The sequence below is a fragment of the Eschscholzia californica genome, unplaced genomic scaffold (assembly GCF_041429995.1).
Source record: "Eschscholzia californica isolate CP2 unplaced genomic scaffold, dmEscCali1.0.p SCAF_4, whole genome shotgun sequence".
In the NCBI taxonomy this organism is placed as follows: domain Eukaryota; kingdom Viridiplantae; phylum Streptophyta; class Magnoliopsida; order Ranunculales; family Papaveraceae; genus Eschscholzia; species Eschscholzia californica.
This window is the reverse complement of record NW_028238461.1, coordinates 28,709,940-28,733,684: the sequence shown is the minus strand read 5'-3', so window position 1 is coordinate 28,733,684 and position 23,745 is coordinate 28,709,940.

Genomic DNA, 23,745 nt, shown 5'->3' with positions numbered 1-23,745 from the left:
GTTGACTTCTTGTCGGATCTTGACACTTCAAATGTTAGTCAACGTCTGGAGATTTTATCCATCATCAACTGTGATTTAGACGACCAAGATTAGGCAGTGAGAATCCACTGTTTGGGGATGTTTCCACTGTTCGTTGTTAGGGTTTCCCTTGTAGTTATCTCGTATTTCAGGATAAATAGAAGTTCCTAAGTTTAAGAATCCTTTGTAAATATCCTGCGCAGGTGATAGATCTTCTGTGGATGTTTCCTCTTTGAAGGACTATTGAAGCCCACACTTGCTTAAACACTTAAGATCCGTAACCGTCTGAGATCTTTTAGGGAGATTCCGGGATTGAGTCGGTAAACTGTTGGCTCTTTCCTGCCTCCCCATTTTGGGGCGTCAGACAGAGGCGTAGGAGCTGATCTGTTCGTGCACGGGGGCGGAACAGAGTTGATGCCTCTTAGCTTGTTCTGGCCGACTTCCCAATTAGGGGTGTAGGCGGCGGAGCGTCGAGGGCTTAGCTGTTTTGCTGCCTTAAGCCGAGTTGACCCGTTGGACTTCAGGTCAATTCTTGACTTCCAGACGTCAGTCAATGTCTGGATAATTTATGCATCATGAGAGTCGGTAAGCTGTTGGCGCGCTTCTGCCCCCCCAGTTTAGGGCGTGAGGCATCGGCCTAGCTTACGTGGACCTTTCCATTCCTTTAGATTCCATGGATGATCTGTTCGTGTCGTAGGAAAACAAGGTTGATACCTCTTAGCTGATCCTGGCCGACTTCCCAGTTAGTAGGTGTAGGTGCCGGAGTGTTGAGGGTTTAGCTGTTCTGTTGCCTTTAGCCGGGTTGACACGTTGGACTTCAGGTCTGTTCTTGACTTCTTGACGTTAGTCAACGTCTGGACAATTTATCCATTATCACTCAACATATTCCAAAATTTATACCCACACTTAAAGCTGGCGATCCCCTTCTTTCGATTCAAAGAGGCTAACTCATGAATGTTACGGCGAGACTTGTGAAGCGAGTGTTTGTCTTTCTCCTTCTGAGCAAGGAGACCACTTTCCCTTTCATTGAAACCTTCGAGTTGCTTCTCTAGAAGGGAGATGCGAGTACTCGATTGCTCAGACTACAACTTGGAGTTAGACACGAACTGTTCTGCTTTTAGTTTCCAAGAATCTCGTTCAGCGACAATGACCTTCAAGTAAGTATTTATAATCTCGGCTTCAGCCTGAAGGACTGGGCGTCCTGCTCAAACCGTTATCTCTCACCCTCCAAGCACTCGATCTGGCTCAAGTAAGAAGCAACGTCCTGACTGATGCGAGAACCCTGCAGCAAAGAAAAATCCGAGAAACAAAAAAGCAAAGGAGAAAGAAGAAGAATTGAAGAATCACCAAAATACCTCGCCTCGAAGATGCTGATCAACACTATCAGTAATGATGGACATCATGCGGCAGAGACCCTTCGGCCAGTTGGCCATCCGAGAAGACAGCGCAGGAGTAGCCACAAACTTTCCCTTGTCGACATTGGAATGAGTACTAGCCCTGGTCCGAGAAGCGACAGCTCCGCTCCCGATCTGAGGATTCCCCCATGACTCGAAGAATGGTGATACCGGCGGAGCTCGAATCGGCCATCAGCTTGGTACGAGGCTTCTTGATACCGGAGGAAGACAGTTGGGGACCGATCCTGACACGTTTTCTCAAAAAAACTGAAAAGCAAGAAGCAGAAGTGAAAGGCAAAGAAGCAGTGAAACCAAAGAAGAATCAAAGGATGTAGCTGGGTAGGAAGGAAGCACACCAGGCGCAAGAAGAACAATGTAATCAATGGTATCTTCAAGAATTAATCCTTGATCCTGTTTTTTAAAGCGTCACAGTTTCCAAACTCTCTGTATCTTGATCATCGATGGGGATCTTGGGAAGTTCAGCCAGAAAATCAGGGGTATGAGCGACGAAACTGAAATCCTCAGTAGGAGCCAGAAGACGAACAAAGAAGAATCTCCCTTTGGAGTCTTTGACAGTAGAGGGACCAGAAAGAAGGGCCCCGAAAGAGAGGCAAAATAATACCAAAAATGGTCATTAGACTTAATAGTAAAAATCCGATCAAAAGCGTAAAGACTAACCTTCTGCTTGAGATGATTGAAGAGCAAAAAGAACATCATGACCGTCATCACGGCGTTAGGGCTTAGTTGAAAAAGCTGGAGGCCATAGAAGTTCAACAACTCCCACAAGAAAAGAAGGAATGGGGAGAAATAAACCCAACTTAAGGAAAACTTCAGAAACACCGACGCGACGATCTGAAGTAAGAAAGACCCGTTCATCGGGAGTATGAAGAAGAAGCTCAACGGTAGCCGGAATAAAATTTTTCGCGGCAAGTAAATCGAGTTCTGTTTGGGACATATGATGTGGCGTGAAAATGCCACATTTAGGTCACTTAACTTTGATTAGTTAGTTCTTTTCGAGTTTTATTTCTAATTATTTATGTGTTTTTATTGCTAGGTAGTTTATTTGGGGTTTGGCGTGTAATTCGGAATAAAGAGAGCGAATTATCACATTTTCATCTTATGCGGCAAAAGGGAAGAAAAGAGCACCAGGGGTATTTTGGTCATTTTGTTCAAAATCAGAATTCAAACAACAAGTGAAGTCAATGACGAGTCCGACGGTGAAAACGAAAGTCGATTTGGAGTTCGGACGGAGAAGTTGTGAAGGAAAGAAGCCGAGGTTCGGTCTTGAAACAACGATTCGATGAAGGCACTCCCTTGCTTTAGAAAGAAGCCCAACCCAAGAGCCCAAGGAGGAAGATAATAATAGAGGTTCTACGGGCACCTTTTTGGTCCAAGTCAAAATGGCCTAAGACTTAGTCAAGTTTGACTAAGTCAAGTCTAGGGTTGTGTATACACAAGTGAGAAAAAGAAATCAAAAGGGGGACTATTCATCATCTTCTATCTTGGAAAGGAGAGAGAGAAAGTGGCTAGGGTTGTGATAGGGTTTGTTCTTGAAGATTCAAAAGGGTTGAGAGCTAGAAAGAGAGAAGGAAGAAGGAGGAGGGCCGGCCAAGCATAGGCCGGCCGACACACTAGGCCGGCCGAGCAGCAGCCCGTGCTGCAGCTCGGGACTGCTGCAACATGAGAGTAATGGAGCAGCAGCTCGGCAGGAGCATGTGACGTGCACAGCTCGGACGGGACAGCAACCTTGGAGCTGATAAAGAAAGGATGCTCCGAACAGCAGCTGCTGTCCAATCTTCATCTTCAGCCGGGACCAGCAAGCACGGGATGGGAAGCTCTCATGCTCGGGACAGCTCAAAGACACGGGACGGCTATGGGACGCGCTTGGGACAGCACCTTGGAGCTGGCCGAACCTTCATCTTGGTCGGATTCCATGGTTCTAAGGGTTGGCCGGAATCCTCATCATTTTGGCCGGACTATTCTAGGTTTCCCGGCCAGCATTTGGGCCGGAAAACTTAGGGCTTTTACTCCCCATCATCTTGGCTAGCTAACCATGTTGTTTGATTTGATTTTGGTTAAAGATTTTTAAAGAGAGAAAGCTTGAGTTAGGGTTTAATGGTGGTTTGTGATAAATAGGGAAGATGATGGACATTGATATAGAGAATCCTGATTTTTGCTAAGGGGAGATCGGCTGCACCTTAACTACTCAAATTTTTCGACGAACCTAGCCTTGAACCACATTGGAAAAGGGGGATTTCTCATCATCTTCTTTCATTTATTACTTATCACCATGTTTGCTAAATCAAGTGTGTCGTTAATGAGATGAAATGTGATGAATTTGTGATTATCTATGTGATGATTTAATGTTTTGATAATAAATTGATGTTCTCTTATTTTGATTACTTGTTTCAATCGTTTTTCATGTGTCTTATCAAGTACTTCGCATAGTTAATTGATTAGGCAAGGTGATCGATATCGATCGTAGTCTAGATCCAAATTTCATGTGTCTTGTCATGCATTTCACATAGTTAGGCGGCTAGACGACATTTTCGATGATTCGGTTTTAATTGTTTGGGAAGTTTGTTTGACTAAGTATTATCTCCGGACATAAGTAGTGCTTATGAACATCCACCGTAGGAATCGAGACTAGGTTTGTATCAATATATTCGATTGGACCGTAAATAGTTGTAGGTTCACCACAACGGATTCCCGGACCTCGGCACTTCTCTCACTTATTTGTTGCCTCCCTACTCTTGTTCCTTCAACTCCTCTCTCGAATCTCTCTCGCCCTCTCACATTAATATTTTAGTTTGTTTTGCTTCCTTTATTCTCTTAGTGCTTATTCGTTAAAAAACCTTTCATTATCTTCATTTACTTTCGCTTTTGTCTAAGTAAGCCTTTGATATCTGAACCGACGAATAAGACCATTCGATATCCAAACTACATTCCTATCCTTGGATCGATCCCGGCTTTGCCGGATTACTACTTGATACCTCCGCTTGGGTGTGCAACCTTTTCGGGTGCATCAAGTTTTTGACGCCGCTGCCGGGGATAGGTTTAGTAGTTTAGATATCGTTTACATGGTTTGTCCATTAGTTTAGTGTTATTTGCTTACTTGGACGTTTATTTTCTTTGTTTTTTCTTTAGCTTCTTTTAATTCTTGTTTTCTTTGAGGTACTTATCCAAGGAGCTTTAAAGGACGAAAGCAAATAAGTTTGGGGATAAAAAGGTAGAGACAAGAAAAGGGAAAAGGATCCAATTGTGGTAACAAACACCACCTCTAGTATCATTCCCTAACCTTTACCTATTTGAGCGGCTTAAGTGCATTTTTATCTTGTCTATTATTGATAGTAGTAGTTGAATTGAACACTTGTGATTGCTTGCATTTTGCTTTAATTGTGCTTCAATGGATGTTTATGGGAATGATAGTTGGAATGATGGGTATAAGGTTCATCGACCACTTAGAAGTCTTAGAGACTACCTTGAACCTAATATGGCTAGCATACCTTCATGCATCATATTTCCGAGTAATGAGTGTGATTTAGACATAGACCCTGAGATTATTCCATTACTTCCTATATTCCGAGGCCTAGAGAATGAAGATCCATATTTTCATTTGAGAGAGTTCAATGAGATTTGCTCGATACTCCCAATCAATGGAGTACTTGAGGAAGTCGCTAAGCTCAAACTATTTCCATTATCATTAAAAGAAAAGTCGAAGATATGGTTTCATTCTCTAAGGCCTAGGACTATAAGAAGGTGGGATGAGATGACTAGGGCATTTTTGAAAAAGTTTTTCCCAATCCATCGAACCAACACCTTAAGAAGAGAAATTATGAATTTTGAGCAACACAAAGAGGAGACCTTCCTTGGGTGTTGGGAGAGATTTAAAGACCTCCTTCTCGCATGTCCACATCATAACTATGAAATATGGAGGGTCATCGGGTTCTTTTACGATGGCTTGACCTCCAAAATGAAACACTTCGTGGAAGTAATGTGCAACGGAGAGTTTATGAGTAAAAGTCCTAATGAGGCTTGGGAGTATCTTGACCTCTTAGCGGAGAAAGTCCAAGATTGGGACACACCCGTTAAGAGTGACGGAGATATAGCCAAAGGAAACCATTACTCAAAAGGAGGCATATGCTTTTTAAAGAAGAACGGGGAAGTAGAAGATAAAATTGCCTACATCGCTCGGAAGGAATTTATAGATATGCATGATGGTGATTTGGTGATTGATAGTGTCTGTAGCATTTGTGCAAGTCGAGAACACTTATCGGGTGAATGCCCTACTATTTCTCCTTGTCGAGATTTCTCACTAGGATGCACAAATGTCGTAGACACTCATATGAAGCACGTAGGTTCGAGGAGTGATGTCTTTACAAATGATTATGAGAATCTTCAAGAGCCCTTAGTCGGTTTCACTTATGTGTCTCATCATGAGAGGAATCTTGAAAATGTTTCAAAATCATTTTATGAGGCAGAAACTCAGATTAGCCAAAACACCTTGCACGCCCTTAAAGAGATGGAGGAAAAATTAAAAGACATCGAGAAAAGGGTTTCACAACCCCAAACTCCAACAGATCTCAAGGGTATAGGTGAGGGTAATACACCTAGTTCTAATGTTAAGTCCAACTTCATTCTAGGAAGTGATGAAATGATTAGATTGGATACTCCTATGAAGGTAGACATACCCGAGGATCTTACAAATTCCGAGAGAGGAGATGGACATAATGAGGTTTTAAAGTCGAAATCTGAGTCTGAACTAGTTGATGAACCTCATTCCACTTTTCATAAACAATTATTCCCTACTCGTGATATGAATATGCTTGCATTGATAGTTTAGAGGGACAATACTACTAGTGCTCAGAAGAACCATAACGACATGACTAGTTTGTTACCTGAGACCTGTGTAGCTAATAAAGATGGACTAGATGTGGATACCCTCTTGAGCGGAGCTATAGATTTCTCTAAGGACACGTATGATATCGAGACGAGAATAATGTTTAAACGATTGGTTGAACCTTCACTTAAGGAAACTTCTGACTTAGTCCCGAGCCGTATGGACAAATCCTTAAGTTTTAGTTCGTCATCTAAACGAATATCTCATACATACGTAGATCCCTTTAGTGAAATGCATGTCCTCCCTGTTATTATGTCAAACTTTGTTGCCTTGTCGTCATCCAAGTTTGGGGATTACCTCTTATTTTTTGACATCTCACATATAAACCCATACCTTTACATTATTGTGAGACGGTTCTTACCAGTTAAAACTTTCGTATGGGTAGACCCCCAAATATTTCGTCTTTTGTTATATGATTGGTTGGTCTATTGAGATGGGTTTGATGTTTGTGGGTATCATCTCTGGAAACCCTCCACGAGACCTAACTCGTGCTCTTGTGAAAGAAAGAGAATCAATGACTAATTGCATGGTTCGATGCAATCGAGTGATCCTGCGTGAGTGGTTATTTTTATATGGTCATGCTTATGCTTTATTCTTATTCTATTTATTGATGTTTTAGGAGTGTTTCTCACTTTATATACCTTTGGGACGTGGTTCGTTCCAAGTTTGGGGATGGCGATGGGCTTATCATCAACTTGGAACTCGAATACACAAGTCTTGGTAGTATAAATTTTTATCTCCATCGGCTATGGTAATATCCTTCCACTCTTCTCTTTAACTTATTGTACCTCTTATCTTTTGGTGAGTATATGCTTAGAACATTGAGGACAATGTAGTTTTAAGTTTGGGGATGGGGATACGACTTTTTAGTCGCATGACATCATGACTTAGATTTCAAAAGACAAGAGAGTTCAACAAATTCGACCAAATTTGAAATTTTTTGGGTAGATTTGGTATGATTCTAGTGATTTTCTTAAGTATGTTGATGCATGTGTGTCTTTCTCGATAAATCTTATGCATGCTCTTAGTCTTTTCATGAATGTTGAGTCCTTTGGTGTTGGTGTTTTATCATGTGAGTATCATCTTAAGGAAGAAGGAACACTTCTAAGTGACCTAAAATAGTCATTAGTGGAGACTTAAACCCATGTGAGATATCTGAGCCTTTTTATTGCCTTTGAGTGTACTCTTCCGCGCTAACTCCGAGTAGAATGAAGAGCTACTCAACTTCGCAAGTTTCAATAGAGCTTAGACGATCTCATGAGCTCAACTTCCTTAGCCACTAGGAGTGACATCAGGATAGCGAATAAACCTTACTCTTGTAGTCCATGAAACCCGATAATGGTGTAAACTTTAGGGAAACGGATACTCCACCATCAATTCATCATACTACTCTCGAGAATGAAGACATGAAAAGTAAAGAAGAAAGAATGCGAAAGCAAAATGTGAAAGTAAAGGTGATCTGTTGAGAATACTAGTTGTATTTTTACTTTGGTGTTTGGATATGTGTGCAAAAAAATAAAAGAAAAAGTGAAAAAGTGAAAAAGAAAGAAAAAAAAAGAAAAAGGGAAAAGAAAGGAGAAAAAGAAAAAAAAAAGAGAAAAAAAGTTTGGTTATATGTGTTATTTTGTGTTTGTGTAAGTGTTATGAAAATAAAGTATTCAAGGCAAAAAGTCAAGTTTAAAGGTTGTTTGAGTATTCTTTTATCATTGAAGGCGTCGACATTCTCGCGATTCCACCATCTTCCATTCCATCACTTGTATTCGTTTACCTTTAGGAGACACTATTAGAGGGTAGAGTGGGTGAGAAGGGTGAGTGAGCTTCCCCATTCCGTTAGTGGTTGTTTCCATTCCTAAGAGATCATTTCGTTTTAGAACTTGATATCCTCATTTAATTTTTGTATGTGTTGAGTTTACTTTATTCCATGCTCACACATGAGAGTGAACCATTAGATTCCATTTTGAGTGATTTCATGTTTAAGAGCGTATGACCATGAGGCCAAAGTAGAGGCGAAATGTGCTATGATAGGAAACAAAGTTTTGTTACTTTAGACTTAGATGATGCTCATGATGATGGGATACTTGCACTGAAGTATGAAATTATTAGTGAGGAGACTCTTAGCATGTTTTTGTGTTTATTGGTTTGATTCATATGTTTGACCCACTTAAGTCTCTCACTTGTTGATCGTTACCTTGTTTGCATCGATAGTTCAACTCTTTTATCTCTTGGAATCTTGAACTTTGTGGGTGTATTCACTGGAAACCCTCACGAGACAAAACTCGTCCTTTAAGGGTAACCTAAGGGTTTAAAGGCTTGTTTCATACGCTAAATGCAACCGGGATGCCTCCGAAAGTGAGTTAGGTTTACTTTATTGTCTTGTTTTGTTTGTTTGCTCGAGGACTAGCAAATTCTAAGTTTGGGGATGTTGATGTGGCGTGAAAATGCCACATTTAGGTCACTTAACTTTGATTAGTTAGTTCTTTTCGAGTTTTATTTCTAATTATTTATGTGTTTTTATTGCTAAGTAGTTTATTTGGGGTTTGGCGTGTAATTCGGAATAAAGAGAGCGAATTATCACATTTTCATCTTATGCGGCAAAAGGGAAGAAAAGAGCACCAGGGGTATTTTGGTCAAAATCAGAAGTCAAACAACAAGTGAAGTCAATGACGAGTCCGACGGTGAAAACGGAAGTCGATTTGGAGTTCGGACGGAGAAGTTGTGAAGGAAAGAAGCCGAGGTTCGGTCTTGAAACAACGATTCGATGAAGGCACTCCCTTGCTTTAGAAAGAAGCCCAACCCAAGAGCCCAAGGAGGAAGATAATAATAGAGATTCTATGGGCACCTTTTTGGTCCAAGTCAAAATGTCCTAAGACTTAGTCAAGTTTGACTAAGTCAAGTTTGACTAAGTCAAGTCTAGGGTTGTGTATACACAAGTGAGAAAAAGAAATCAAAAGGGGGACTATTCATCATCTTCTATCTTGGAAAGGAGAGAGAGAAAGAGGCTAGGGTTGTGATAGGGTTTGTTCTTGAAGATTCAAAAGGGTTGAGAGCTAGAAAGAGAGAAGGAAGGAGGAGGGCCGGCCAAGCATAGGACGGCCGGCACACTAGGTCGGCCGAGCAGCAGCCCGAGCTGCAGCTCGGGACTGCTGCAACATGAGAGTAATGGAGCAGCAGCCCGGCAGGAGCACGGGACGTGCACAGCTCGGACGGGACAGCAACGTTGGAGCTGATAAAGAAAGGATGCTCCGAACAGCAGCTGCTGTCCGATCTTCATCTTCAGCCGGGACCACCAAGCACGGGATGGGAAGCTCTCATGTTCGGGACAGCTCAAAGACACGGGGCGGCTATGGGACGCGCTCGGGACAGCTCCTTGGAGCTGGCCGAACCTTCATCTTGGTCGGATTCCATGGTTCTAAGGGTTGGCCGGAATCCTCATCATTTTGGCCGGACTTTTCTAGGTTTTCCGGCCAGCATTTGGGCCGGAAAACTTAGGGCTTTTACTCCCCATCATCTTGGCTAGCTAACCATGTTGTTTGATTTGATTTTGGTTGAAGATTTTTAGAGAGAGAAAGCTTGAGTTAGGGTTTAATGGTGGTTTGTGATAAATGGGGAAGATGATGGACATTGATATAGGGAATCCTGATTTTTGCTAAGAGGAGATCGGCTGCACCTTAACTACTCAAATTTTCCGACGAACCTAGCCTTGAACCACATTGGAAAAGGGGGATTTCTCATCATCTTCTTTTCATTTATTACTTATCACCATGTTAGCTAAATCAAGTGTGTCGTTAACGAGATGAAATTTGATGAATTTGTGATTATCTATGTGATGATTTAATGTTTTGATAATAAATTGATGTTCTCTTATTTTGATTACTTGTTTCAATCGTTTTTCATGTGTCTTATCAAGTACTTTGCATAGTTAATCGATTAGGCAAGGTGATCGATATCGATCGTAGTCTAGATCCAAATTTCATGTGTCTTGTCATGCATTTCACATAGTTAGGCGGCTAAACGACATTTTCGATGATTCGGTTTTAATTGTTTGGGAAGTTTGTTTGACTAAGTATTATCTCCGGACATACGTAGTGCTTATGAACATCCACCGTATGAATCGAGACTAGGTTTGTATCAATATATTCCATTGGACCGTAAATAGTTGTAGGTTCACCACAACGGATTCCCGGACCTCGGCACTTCTCTCACTTATTTGTTGCCTCCCTACTCTTGTTCCTTCAACTCCTCTCTCGAATCTCTCTCGCCCTCTCACATTGATATTTTAGTTTGTTTTACTTCCTTTATTCTCTTAGTGCTTATTCGTTAAAAAGCCTTTCATTATCTTCATTTACTTTCGCTTTTGTCTAAGTAAGCCTTTGATATCTGAACCGACGAATAAGACCATTCGATATCCAAACTACATTCCTATCCTTGGATTGATCCCGGCTTTGCCGGATTACTACTTGATACCTCCGCTTGGGTGTGCAACCTTTTCGGGTGCATCAACATAGTGTTGGGATAACGCCTCTGGCCAGAGTAAGAAGGATTGGGAGTGGGAGCAGCCATTCTTTCTCAGAAAGTAAGAAGAAACTCATGAGAACAGAGGTGACAACAGGAAAAAGAGAAGGAAGAAAGATAAAAGGAAGATATCTCGAAGGTCGGGATATTTATAAGGCAAGATCAGTCGAAATACAGCTGCGGATCCGTGAGGATTTTAACCATCGGTAAAATGGAAACACGTGGTATAGAGTAAACATTACCAACCCTCACATTCAACTCTCGCCAAAAAGAAGAACACCCAAAAGTAGCAGGCGGAAATAAAAAGTGTTATTTACCAAATAGCCCCAACAATGTGACCAGCTTCCTGCCTAGCCCCCTACTTTATCAGAGATACCCAGATGGCTCCCTTTTGAGTTACCGTTATAACTGCGTTAAGTAGTCATCACCTCTCTCTCTTCAATCTCATCGCCTCTTTCTGGCACCTCATCTTCTAACCACCTCATCATCTTCACCAATGATGGTCGTCGTCCGATCAATTTTGCGGCAGGCAACCTTCAAACATTAAAAAAAAAAGAAATTTTTTTTCCTTTCTCTCTCTCTCTAAACAGATCTAGAGAGAGGAGGTATGTCGAACAGACCAAGGTTTGGTTCGAACCATCCTAGATCTGTTCGAACCAGACCTCTTCTCTCTCTAGATCTATTTAGAGAGAGGAGAGAAGAAAAAAATAAAAATAAATTATAGTTGTTTAAATCTTTGCTCATCAACTCCGTAATCATAAAACATTCTTTCTTCTCTTCGTCAGAGAACCCACAAAGAACGCTCGATATATTTGGATGAGAAAGAGATGAAAGAAGAGATATTTCAGGAATTGAAGGTTTGATTTCACCGGAGAAGTGTCTAGCAGCAAAGCTTTCTCCCAACCATTGAATCTCTTTATACTGGCTTCCACTTCCTGATCGTCTTTTGACCTGGTAATCTTTCGAACGTACTAAGAAGGAACTTGGGAATAACTTGAAATTCGAATAATCCATTTCATTTAAGTTTCTTAATAATAAATTTGCGAATCGATTTTCTTGCTTCGTCAAAGATCCACTTTTTTTTTCTCTGTGATTGTTTGAATAAGAACCCAGTTATCTTCTTTCCAAACTGTTTCTAATCTCTTGCAGATTTCTTGAGAAACTACATATTGTTTCCCAAATTTCCATTGAAATACTTTTGGATCATGTAATTCTTTTTCATACTTCTTCATGAATATGAGTCTTCTCCTCTCGATGTCATCTTTATCAGTCCTTGATATTTCTCCCACAATCTCGATTGCTTCGATTACAATTGGAACACAACAGAGCAAATTAGGGATGTGAAATTCTACAGAATATGTATTTTTTCCAAGTGAGATTGCTTTGGCCCACCAATATTTGGTTTCTAGACATTGTTAAACATATAATTCCTCTTCTTTGAAGATCCTATGAAGCTCCTTTAATGGTTGTTCGAGAATTTTCCATTTTGTTTCTCTCTTTTCGAATTTTAGGTTCACTTTGATCTCTACTCCTATATCATTGAAAGCCACAGTGAAGATATCTACCAATAAACAACACTGTCTTTGATTGATTTAAATTTCATCTTTAAACACCATAGAGCCTTTAAACTACCCAAGACTTTTCCAATCTGTCTACATTGATCCATTCCCAAAGTGCCTGAACATTTCAGGAAATGGGTAGCCTAAAAAATAATCTGAATTGATCAAAATCCTCAGATTACTCCAATAGCAACAAAAAAATGACCATTAGAGAGAGAGAGATAGAGCAAAAACAGAATTAAAGAAGATTGTATCTAAAATCGTAGAAGATGAAGAAACTTTATTGTCGTGGTCAAAAGGAAGTCTTTATATTTTCTCTCTCTAACTTTGTCCCTAAAAAAGGCATTAAAATTGATGGAAAATAATGATCTCTTGTCCATGAAAAAGAAGAAGATAAAAAACTGTGGAAATAGCTAAGGAATCAAAAAAGGGTTTTGCTTTGATTCAAGATTTAGGGAATATATTGGAAGAATTTTTGTGATTTTGTTGTTGATAAAATAATAGTGGGTTTTCCATGGTTTTGTGATTTTGTTGGAACCAGACCTCCTCTCTCTCGAAATAGAGAGAGGGAGAGGAAAGAAGAAAAAAAAAATTTTAGAGAGAGATACAAGGCTCAGAAACATCTCAGTCGAAACTACTAATGGCAAAAAAATGGCTTTCCGTCAGATCAGCATGAAGTAGGGAGTTGATGCATGACACCCTCCGTTATGCTTGATTATTCTGTTAAGTTGAGTGTTGTTGGCTTCGAGTTCCTGCTCCCTGCTCTGCTTCCTGCTCTGCCTCCTACTCTGCCTTCTTCTTTGCTTCCTGCTCTGCTCCTTGCTCCAGCTCCTTACTCTTTGCTCCCATTCCTGTTCGTCTGTTCGCAGAGGGGGGAAAACCTGCAAAGGGTTCGAAAACCGCTCCGACGCTCAAGCCAGTCGGGGTGCACTTTGTAGTAAAAGAATGAATATTGATTGATCCTTTTGGGGCGAGTTATGGGAACTTTGAGTTTTTGGGTGATCTTTTTTGGTAAAGAGATCGTGTCCAGGGAAGGACGATGTGGGGGGCCTTTTATAGGCGATGTTAGGCCAACTATGATTATTGGCGGTGGTGAGGCCGATGCCGTCAGACCAAAGAGAAAGTTTCCTCTTTTGAGTATCTAGGGTTTCTCTTAGAGTCTATCTCGGATCTTTGATAAGTGGAAGTTCCTAAGTTCAAGGATTCTTCATAGATATCTTGCCGATGTGATAGATCTTATAAGAGAAGTTTCCTCCTTTAGTTACGTGGTGTTCAATCTGGCTTAAACACTTCGAGATGTGTAGCCGATTGAGATCTTTCTGAAAGATTCGGGATTAAGTCGGTAGATCGCCTAGCGCTGCTGCCTCCCTAATTCTGGGCGTAAGAGATTGGTTGGTTCTGTTCGGACCCCCCTTACTCCTTTGAAGATCTCAGGGTTGATCTATCCATGCCAAGGGCGTCTTGCAGGGCTGGTGTCTTTTGGCCGACCTCCCAGTTGGGGGAATATTTGGTGGACCATCAGGGGCTCAGCGGTCCTGCTGCCTTAAGCCGGGTTGACCCAGTAGACTTCAGGTCTGATCTTGACTCTTCAGACGTTAGTCAACGTCTGGACATTTTATGCATCATCATGAGTCCCGCCACTCCTTAGTTGAAAGTAATTAGATTGAGGAGTAGAAGTAACTCGTGTATTTTAGACATTTGAAGATCTTGAAGTCGAGGGTTTTACCTGGACCAGAGCTGTTTCGTGAAGCTTGGTCTTTCTTCTAATTTTCCAGAGCTGCGCATTCCCGAGTTGATTTGTACTGAGCTGGTGGGAGCTGCTGGTGCTGAAGCTTTCTTCCCCTATAAGCGTATTTTCCAGAACTGACTTGAGTTGTGTTTGCCTTAGACGGTTTGATGTGTGGCTTATCTTTTCGAGACACGCTACAACATCTACCCGAGTAATTAACTTTTTTTCCATGCGTGATTCTGTGACGTCACTTATTTGATCTTGTGATCACGCATTTTCGGCGTTGATCTTTTGGATTGTTATTCACGACAATCCTTTCGGCATGCGTGGACACGTGGTGTCTTGCTAGTGGTGAGACCATCACGTCTCATTGGGTTTCGCTAATGCTTCTGCTGTCTGACCGTTTTGAGCAGTGAACTTCCCATACTTATTATGACTATGCGTGTTTCCGAGGTGCATTCATCCTTAGCCTTTAACGACCCTTGTTTGTTTTCAAGAAGTCCCTGGCTATCCTTTTTTAGTATAAATAGCCTGCCTTCACTCTTCAACTCCTCATCATGGAAAGCTAAGTAAGAGAAAGTCCTTCCTTTGTGAATTCCTTTCTATCTTTGCTTATTACCTTTTGTCCTCATCGGAGGTCCGAGATGAGGCCCTTGCTCGAATTCATGCTTGGCGTTCTCTTCGGCGACGTTTTTTCGATGATGGAGATAGTTAAAGATAACTTTTCCGATAATGGAGATAGTTACCCGGGATATCAATTTGGGTCCGACCCCAAAAATGGTGGTCTGCCCAGGTGCCAGTCATGACATTCCCGTTCTTAGAGGATCTACAACATACGGGTGACCTCGATCTTCTCGGCACTTTTTCACCTTCAACTCCTTTTAATTTTTAGCAATTTCTTCTGTAATAGATTCGAATGATCATACTCTTTGATGTATTTTGATTACAATTTCTTCTGTAATAAACCCTTCTAATGAATTGGATTTTTTCCTTACTTCTCTGGACCGTCGTGCCCTTTCTATTTCTGACTATTGAGTTGTTTTCCTGTTTGCTCTTCTCGTTTCCGATTGTCCTGCAAAATTAATTAGCTATTACTGTTAATACAAAACCTAGCTTACTAATGCATTCCCTCTAAGCTTACTACGCATGCTCCGAATGGTCGCTTCTGCAAAACATAAAAAATGGTTAAACTTAATCTATTATGCTCTAATCTCACTATTTCCCTCTGCAAAACCCAAATTAGCGTAGCTCCGAAAATCATGATTTTTTTTTCGAATCTGGTTTTTGCCCCTGATCATGGCTATTGCTCCGAGGGTTGCTTTCGTTGGCTTGGGCACAACTAGTTTAGCTAGGACTTCTCCTTGGACCTCTAGCCGTAGCATGGGCTACTAGAGCTGGTTTCGATAGCTTGAGCACAACTAGTTTAGCTAGGACTTCTCCTTGGACCTCTGGTCGTAGCGTGGGCTATCAGAGCTGGTTTCGTTGGCTTGAACACAAGTAGTTTAGCTAGGACTTCTCCTCGGACCTCTAGTCGTAGCGTGTGATGATGCATAAAAAGTCCAGACATTGACTAACGTTTGAAGAGTCAAAGATCAGACCAGAAGCCTCTCGGAACAGCTCGGCTTAAGGCAGCAGGACAGCTGAAACCCCTGATGGTCCACCACGCATTCCCATAACCGGGAGGTCGGCCAGAAGAAAGCAGCTCTGCACAAAATGCCCTTGGCATGGATATATCAGCCCTGTGATCTCTAAAGGAACAAGGGGGGTATCCACAGGTTCGGCCGATATCTTACGCCCAGAATTGGGAAGATATAAGCGCTGCGCAACCTAATGACTTAATCTCGGATTTTCCAGAAAGATCTCAGTCGGTTACACATCTTGAAGTGTTCAAGCCTGGTTGGACTCAACGTATCTAAAGGAGGAAACTTCTCCTTTAGAGTCATCACTCCGGCAAGATATCAACGAAGTATCCTTGAACTTAGGAACTTTCACTTATTAAAGATCCGGGACAGACTCGAAGAGAAACCCTAGATACGCAAAAGAGGTAACTTCTACAGTTTGACGCCCACTGCCTCACCACCGCCACTAAGGATAGTCGGCTTACCTTCGCCTATAAAAGGTCCCCCACATCGTCCTTCAAAGGACACGATCTCTGGAGAAGAAATTCATCATCTCTCCTAAAAATAAGATCCCTTCGCACCAGAAGGATCACCCCTCAAAAAAGAGTTCTCATAACTCGCCCCCCCAAAAGGATCAATCAATATTCATTCTTGAGCGTCGGAGCGGTTTTTGAACCCTTTGTAGGTTCCCCCCCTCGGGAACAGACGAACAGGAGCAAGGAATTAGGAGCTGGAGCAAGGAGTCAGGAGCTGGAACAAGAAGCAAGGAGCAGGGAAGCAGAACAAAGAAGCAGAGTAGAGAAGTAGAGCTGAACAGAGGAATCTCACTTCTCTAAACAGAATATTCTATCATAACGGAGGGCATCTCTCCATCGGTAACTCGAATCCTAATTAATACTTCTTCTAAACTAATCACCTTTTCCTAAAGACCTTCAGGCAAACATGTCTTCAGACGAGCACACTCCACGTGGGACATCCCATAGATCCCGAAGCGCAGACGAGCTCGCGGCTGAACCTGAACAACTCAAGACTGTATACCTCCGAAGGGACGAAGACGCAAAACGATTGGAGGAAAGCCTCCGCAATGCTGAGATAGCCAGGAGGGCCGCAACACCTAATGAAAGGAAAGAAGTGCTTAAGACGTTCGCGAGAAGGCTCTTCTCGCCTGGCGACACCTACACACCCGAAACCCTAACTCTGCAACCAAGCGACTAGATGCGTTTGGAGAGTATCTTGAGGGAACAGGGTGTGCAAAACCCAGACGAACCTTATACCCTCAAGGATGCTGGGATTGGCGAGGGGTGTGTGGACGACCCCAACCTCTGTGAGTTGCTCATACACCAAGTAGCGGAATTAACAAGAAAAAAAGTGAAGGACAAACTCTGGGAAAGGACGGTAATTCGGCAGCCACCTCTCTGCCAAGAAATACTGGAATCTGAGAAACCGGCAAACTTCAAGTGCCCCACGCTGGAACACTATCACGGCGTGGAAGACCCAGGAGTATTTATCAATAACTATGTTGCGAGGATGAATTTATGTACGACCAATCGAAATATATGGTGTGTGGTATTCGCCACCATCCTAAAAGAGCCAGCTCAGGCATGGTATCAAGCGCTAGCCCCAGGGTCAATAAAGTCTAGGATGCGACCAGCAGCTGCGAGGGAGACGCGTGCAGAGCACTCAACCAGATGCATCTTGGAGACGCGTCTGGAAGGTCCTGGGTGTCTCGGACTAGGTCCGAGACACCTAATGCTGGTCCGGTCCAGCACCAGATGCATCTGGGACGCGTTTGGTGCATGGAATAGCGTCCTGGCTCCGGCCAGGATGAGATCAGGCCTAAAGGCCTCGGCCAGGACATGCTGGCCCTATGGGCCATGCTATGTCCGGACCTTGTCCGAGCCCTTTTGTGGGCTTGGGCCGGGCCATGTCTAGGACTTGTCCCGGGCTTTTTCGAGGCTTTCCGGATCATGAAAAGGGACCATCATTCGAGTGGGAGTTTTTGCCAAATTTTCTTCCGATTCCAACCAAATAATTCCAAAATTAATCCGGGCCATCCGGAAGGCCAAAAGGGGTTTCTCTTTAAATTGATTTATGAAATCATTAAGAATCGAACAAAGTTTTTTTCTGAAATTGACTCGGGCTTCCTCGAGCCCAAAACGGAGTTTTCTTAAAGTTGATTATAGAAATCATAATAGATAAAACAAGAACGGACCATTAGTCGAATTCTTCGAATTTAGACTTAAGGTCCGTAATGTGACATGGGATGTCGACAAAAGTATCTCCCGGATTATCATGCATATATAATTCCTAGCCTTGATATATTATATGATTGCATGAGATGTGAATGCGGGAAACTAGTATGGCCATAGATTTATTTTGTATTCTTGTTTTAAGCATGGATGGGTGCATGCTTTATAATTAATTTTAATTTTAAGTTTATACGATCTGCGAATCATTAGAGTCTTGTAATTAGAGTTTAGGGTCAATTAGTCCATTGAAGAAGCTCGAGGAAGGAATCCAAAGGCGAGTGAGAGAAATCAATGGAGGTTCAAAGATGGCGATCTAAGACGAACCAAAAGGCGAAACAAGAAGAAAACCCAAGAAGATTAGATCTTCTAGGGTAGGGGCCATACTAGGATCCATGTCTACTTGATTTACTTTCTCGCACGCATTTACTTACTTATTTACGCTTTATATCGTGGATGTTAGTTAGGCTAAATAGTTCACTATAACAAATGCCAGACTAGCGTAAAAGTCCTTAAAAGTAATCTTGAGTAAAGTGCCTATCCAGATTAAGACACCCTTTGCGCCCTTGTTCGAGGAAGGTGGGTCGGCCTTCGCAGAGTACCTCCTCTACCTTGGGACAATGCGGGTAGGTCTATAGAAGAGGCCTACATGTCTAAATGGTTCCACTCAACGAGATCAGCAAAAGAGCTTTGGATACTCGGCAAAAGGATAGATTAGTCATTCATCAATGAAATCTATCAACCAAGAGTCATAAGGGTATGATCAGTGAAGTAAGTTCACTCACCTGGAACGACGGAGTCAAAGGGCAGGGCCCTAGTCCGCTTTACTCCGAATTAAGATGACAAAAGAGAATTTCAACTTCCGCTCACTTCTCGAGAAGGAGAAGCTGAATGAGCACAACTTCCTCGACTGGGAGAGGAACTTGGGAATAGTTCTCAGGATGACAGGCAAGCAAAATGTACTAGAAACTCCAATTCCTATGTTCGATGCTACTTCGACTCAAGAAGAGAAAGATAATGAAAAGATTATTCGGAAGATGGCAGAGCCAGTAACGTGTTTGATGCTAGCAACCATGGAACCAACTCTTCAAGAGCAGTCAATAGACATGGATGTTTGCTCCATTATTCGACAACTTCGGAAAATGTTCTAGAAACAGTCGAGATTGGAGAGGTTTGAAACCTCTAAAGCACTTATGGACATGCGCCTCGAGAAAAGAAAACCAGTAGGGCCTCATGTTCGTCACATGATCAGGCTCATTGGCATGCTGGCCAAACTGGGTATTCCTTATAGCAAACAGACGGCTACCGATACTATCATTCATCCCCTCCATAGTGGTTTCAACCAGTTTAAGATGACGAACAACATGAATGGATGGGACAAGACATTAGAGGAACTTCATATCATGCTTCTAAGGGCCGAAAAGGATGTAGCAATAGTGGAGAATAAAAAGGATGTTCTTATGGTACAGAAGGACAAGGGTTTCAAGAAAGGTGGTGATGTGAAATCTGGTTAACCTAATTAATAGGCTAATTAGACAAAATTAAAACTCGCAAGTGCACGAACCGTATGTGAATATGGTATGTATTACGATGTCGATCCCACGAGGATTTGTTTGGAATTAAACCTAAACCTAAAATTAAATAATAAACTAGGAAAGATAATAGTTGGCTTTTTTGAGAAATTATTTGAAAACTTAAAATGTAAAACTAAGAAACAAGGTAAATTGTTGGAAAACTATAAGGTTCTGAATCTAGGATATTGGAATTCACCACTAACAATCATATTCGAATCTAATATCTAATTGAAATCATTATCCCTCTTCAATAACTCAAAAATTGTTAGAAATCAATCTTCAATTTTCGGAAGATAAAACAATAAAAGTCCCTTCTCAATTAACTAAACCCATAACCCACTTCACTTAAAATATCATGCAATTAAGAACCAAGTTGTTAGTTTCTTAGGCTGACCGAAGTACGATTAATTGTAAAACATTAAGGCACATTAAAAGAGATAATAATAATATAAATATGATACTAGAATTCAAATACTCTTGTTAGGGTTTCATCCTCTATCCTAGTGGAAGAGTTAGAAACCCATGGATATTAAATACATGGTTCAATTAATAATAGACAAGTAAAAGAGAAGATAGAAAGATAAAACCGAATTGATATTTGATGAAGCCCGTTCCTCTCGTCTTTCTCCAAAACTTGTCTTCAATTGTAGCTCAAGAATCTCCCAAAATTATACTCTAAAAGAAGCTAATTGTCTCTTGTGTTGCTCCTCTAAGGTTGCACTCAATGTTGGTGGTGGAGTTGTGTTTATTGTATTGGCTTGGTCCTCTTTTTATAATGTCTCAATAGACATAGATTTGGAAACAATTAAAAGAATTAGGAAACCCTTTTGTTTAGAAATCCAAAGACTTAATTTAGAAACCCGTCAACCTTCGGAACTACCACTGCCTATATGCCATTTACGCACTAGTGGATGGTGACATCATGCTGATGTCATCACCACTTTATATTTTAATTCTCACGTAGACGGTAGGCAGCAACTAAAACTCTTTAATTAACATTTAGCCCATAACAAATGTCTTCTTGCAAACACACCCTTTTCTTAACCAGCTTCACCTTTAATATTTACCAAGTCACATTTTCATCAAAAAAAATTTACCAAGTCACATGTTTCTCTGGATATCACACTAATATTCTTGTAATCAGTAACTTCTCTGTATCTTTGGGAGTTTCCTACAAAAACCATGCAACTTAACTAATTTCACAAAAATTAACACGTAAAGACTATAAAATAAAGTCCGAAAATGGATTATTTTACGTACTCATCAAACATCCCCAAACTTATATTTTGCTACTCCTTGAGCAAAACAGAAAAATACTATATTAAGAAAATAAAAATCCTAACTCACTTTCGCAGGCAATCGCGATTGCACTTAGCACGTGCAACAAGCCATTAAACCCCTAGGTTCCCCCTAGTGGACGAGTTGTGTCTCATGAGGGTTTTCAGTGAATATATCCACAAAATTCATATTTCAAAATACAATAGGGCTCAAACTATTCGAGTTTAAGAAGAGTCAAAATAGAACTAGTTCACCCTACGTCAGACTTTAGAAAGCTAATAGAAGAAGATCAAAGTTTGAGACAGTATTCAAATACTAAAATTTTCTCACTAGTAATCTAGACTCAAAGTATCTGTTGCTAGGGCATATGAACACCGTTTGAGTTCTGAGAAAACAAAACTTCAATCCCTTTCCTAATACATTTCGCCTTGACTTCAGCCTCACGGACATACACTCACAACTAAAAGTCACTCAGAATGGTTTACTCGCATGTGTGAGTATGAGTATGGAAATGGGCTCAACACATGATTTTAAGGACTAAAATTTCAAGGGAACAATCTCATGGAAGGAATTCAACCACTTTACTAAGGATGGGGAAGCTCACTCATCTTCTCACCTGATTAACTATCTAACAGTACCGTCCTAGAGGTAACAGATATGATGTCGAAATGGAATTTTTGGTTTTCTAAGGATATAGACTCTTTGATATCATCGGAACTTTACTCCTTCGAAAATTTATTCTTTTTCATCTTCTTGTGGTTGTAACGTTTTTTTTTCAACAATCTTTTCATCAGAGATCTTCACTGCTTCTTCCTTTTCCTTTATTGATTGTATTCTTCTCAGAATTCTTTTGGAATAAGTGGTATGGTGGTATGATCTGTTATCCTCTTTATGGTACTGTTTATCTAGTTTCTCAGACTACAAGAATGAGGTTTATTCGCGTTCCTAATGACACCCTCAGTGGTTGGGGAATTTAACTCACAAGATCAAATGAGTTTTCTAAAAATTACGAGGTTGAGTAGCTCTTCATTCTACTCGGAGTTTATGCAGAAGAGATCACTCGAAGGACATAAAAAGGCTCAGAAATCCTCACTGGGTTAAGTCTCCACTAATGATTAGTCTAGTTCTCTTAGTAGTGCTAGCTCATTACCTATATAGTACTCATATGGCTAGGTAACAAATAACCTTAAGGCTCGAAATTTGTGACAAAATCTTTGGACAAGGATAGTATAACAACTAAGATCTAAAGCTATTAACAAGCTAAAAGTCCTCAACTAGCCTCACATAATTCTATCAACTCAAAAAATGTTGAATTTTGAACCCTCTTGCATTTTGAAACAAGGGACAAATTTTTGTACCCCCCATCCCCAAACTTAAACTGAACATTGTCCTCAATGTTCTAAATTTGGACAAAGATAAATGTAAAAATAAATAAAAGGGTGAAAGGAAGGATATTACCAGATATTGGTGCCCCTAAACCTACTAACTGCATGGGTTGCCTCCCAGTTAGCGCTAAGTTTAGTGTCTTCAGCCAGACCATGGTTTCTCAAAGAAAAGAAAAGTTACTAGACCTACTGGATTCCGGGTTGGTGACTCCCCATAAATTAGTAATCGAAAAGTCTGAGGGTAAACCTAGAATGTGAAATATGCAATGAGGTCTAGTCTCACGTCTATGTAATGATATAAGAGTTTAAGTGAGACTCTCAAAGTGAATGAGCTATCCCCAAACTTAGATGATGCTAAAATCACTAAGTTTGGCAATACATTAAAGAGGATTAACATTGGATAAAATGGATCCTCATAAACTTGACAAATAGGTCGAGAGATTGTGTTAGAATTGACTAGTATTTTCGTGGGAGGGACATGAGTTTCCGAATGACATGGTGCAAAATGATCTAAGAAATTTTCAGACTCACCTAGACCCACACTCAAACTAAGAGGTTTTAAGATAGGCTCATTAGGTTGTTGCATTGATATTTCCTCCAAGTTAGGTCTTAGCTTCTTAATTTCTGACTTAGGTATGGATACAGACAAACCTTCTAAAATTTCTTTAATTATGATGTCGTCAGTGTCTCTAAAGAAATCTAAAGTTTCACCTAAGTCTAGTGGGGCATCACTCTCATTTAAGATTTTAGCAAGCCATAATTCATCATCTTCATCTTCTGCTAAATAGTTCTGATGTTGTACCACTGAAGGACTTATTCCCTTAATATCAACTGATGAGTCAGGTACTAATGGTTTGACTTCTAAAGGTTCAGGTTTGGCTTTCCACTTGAGGTGATCTACAATTGGAGTTGATTCCAACACAACATTTACTTCCTGGACATCTTCTTCCTTAGAAGCTGACTCAAAGTAAGCCAAAAGGAGTTCTAGTGGATCTTGAGATAATGTAGTTGGTAGAAAATCTTGAAAACAACTCAATTAGGTTTGCCTCATCAAATTCATCAGGATTAGATGGACGCAGTCCAGCATTGAAAATGTTCAACTCTATTTTCATGCTACCAAATGACATCCTCAACAACCCACTTCCACAAAAAATGATTGCATTTGACGTAGCAAGGAATGGCCGACCTAAGATAATTGGGATTTGGCTATTGACATTTCTGACTGGCTCAATTTCTAAGACTATGAAGTCAACAGGAAAAATGAGATCAGCCACTGTAATTAATACATCCTCAATAATACCACGTGGACGTCTTACAGAACGATCAGCTAATTGAAGCATTACAGATGTGGGTTTCATCTCCCCTAGTCCTAGCTGTAAATATATTGTGTAAGGCAAAAGGTTGACACTGGCACCCAAATCCAGTAAAGCACGCTCGATGTGATTATCTCCTATAGTGCAGGGAAGTATCGGGCTACCAGGGTCTTTATACTTAGGAGGGAGTTTCTGCTCTTTAATGATGGGGCTGACAT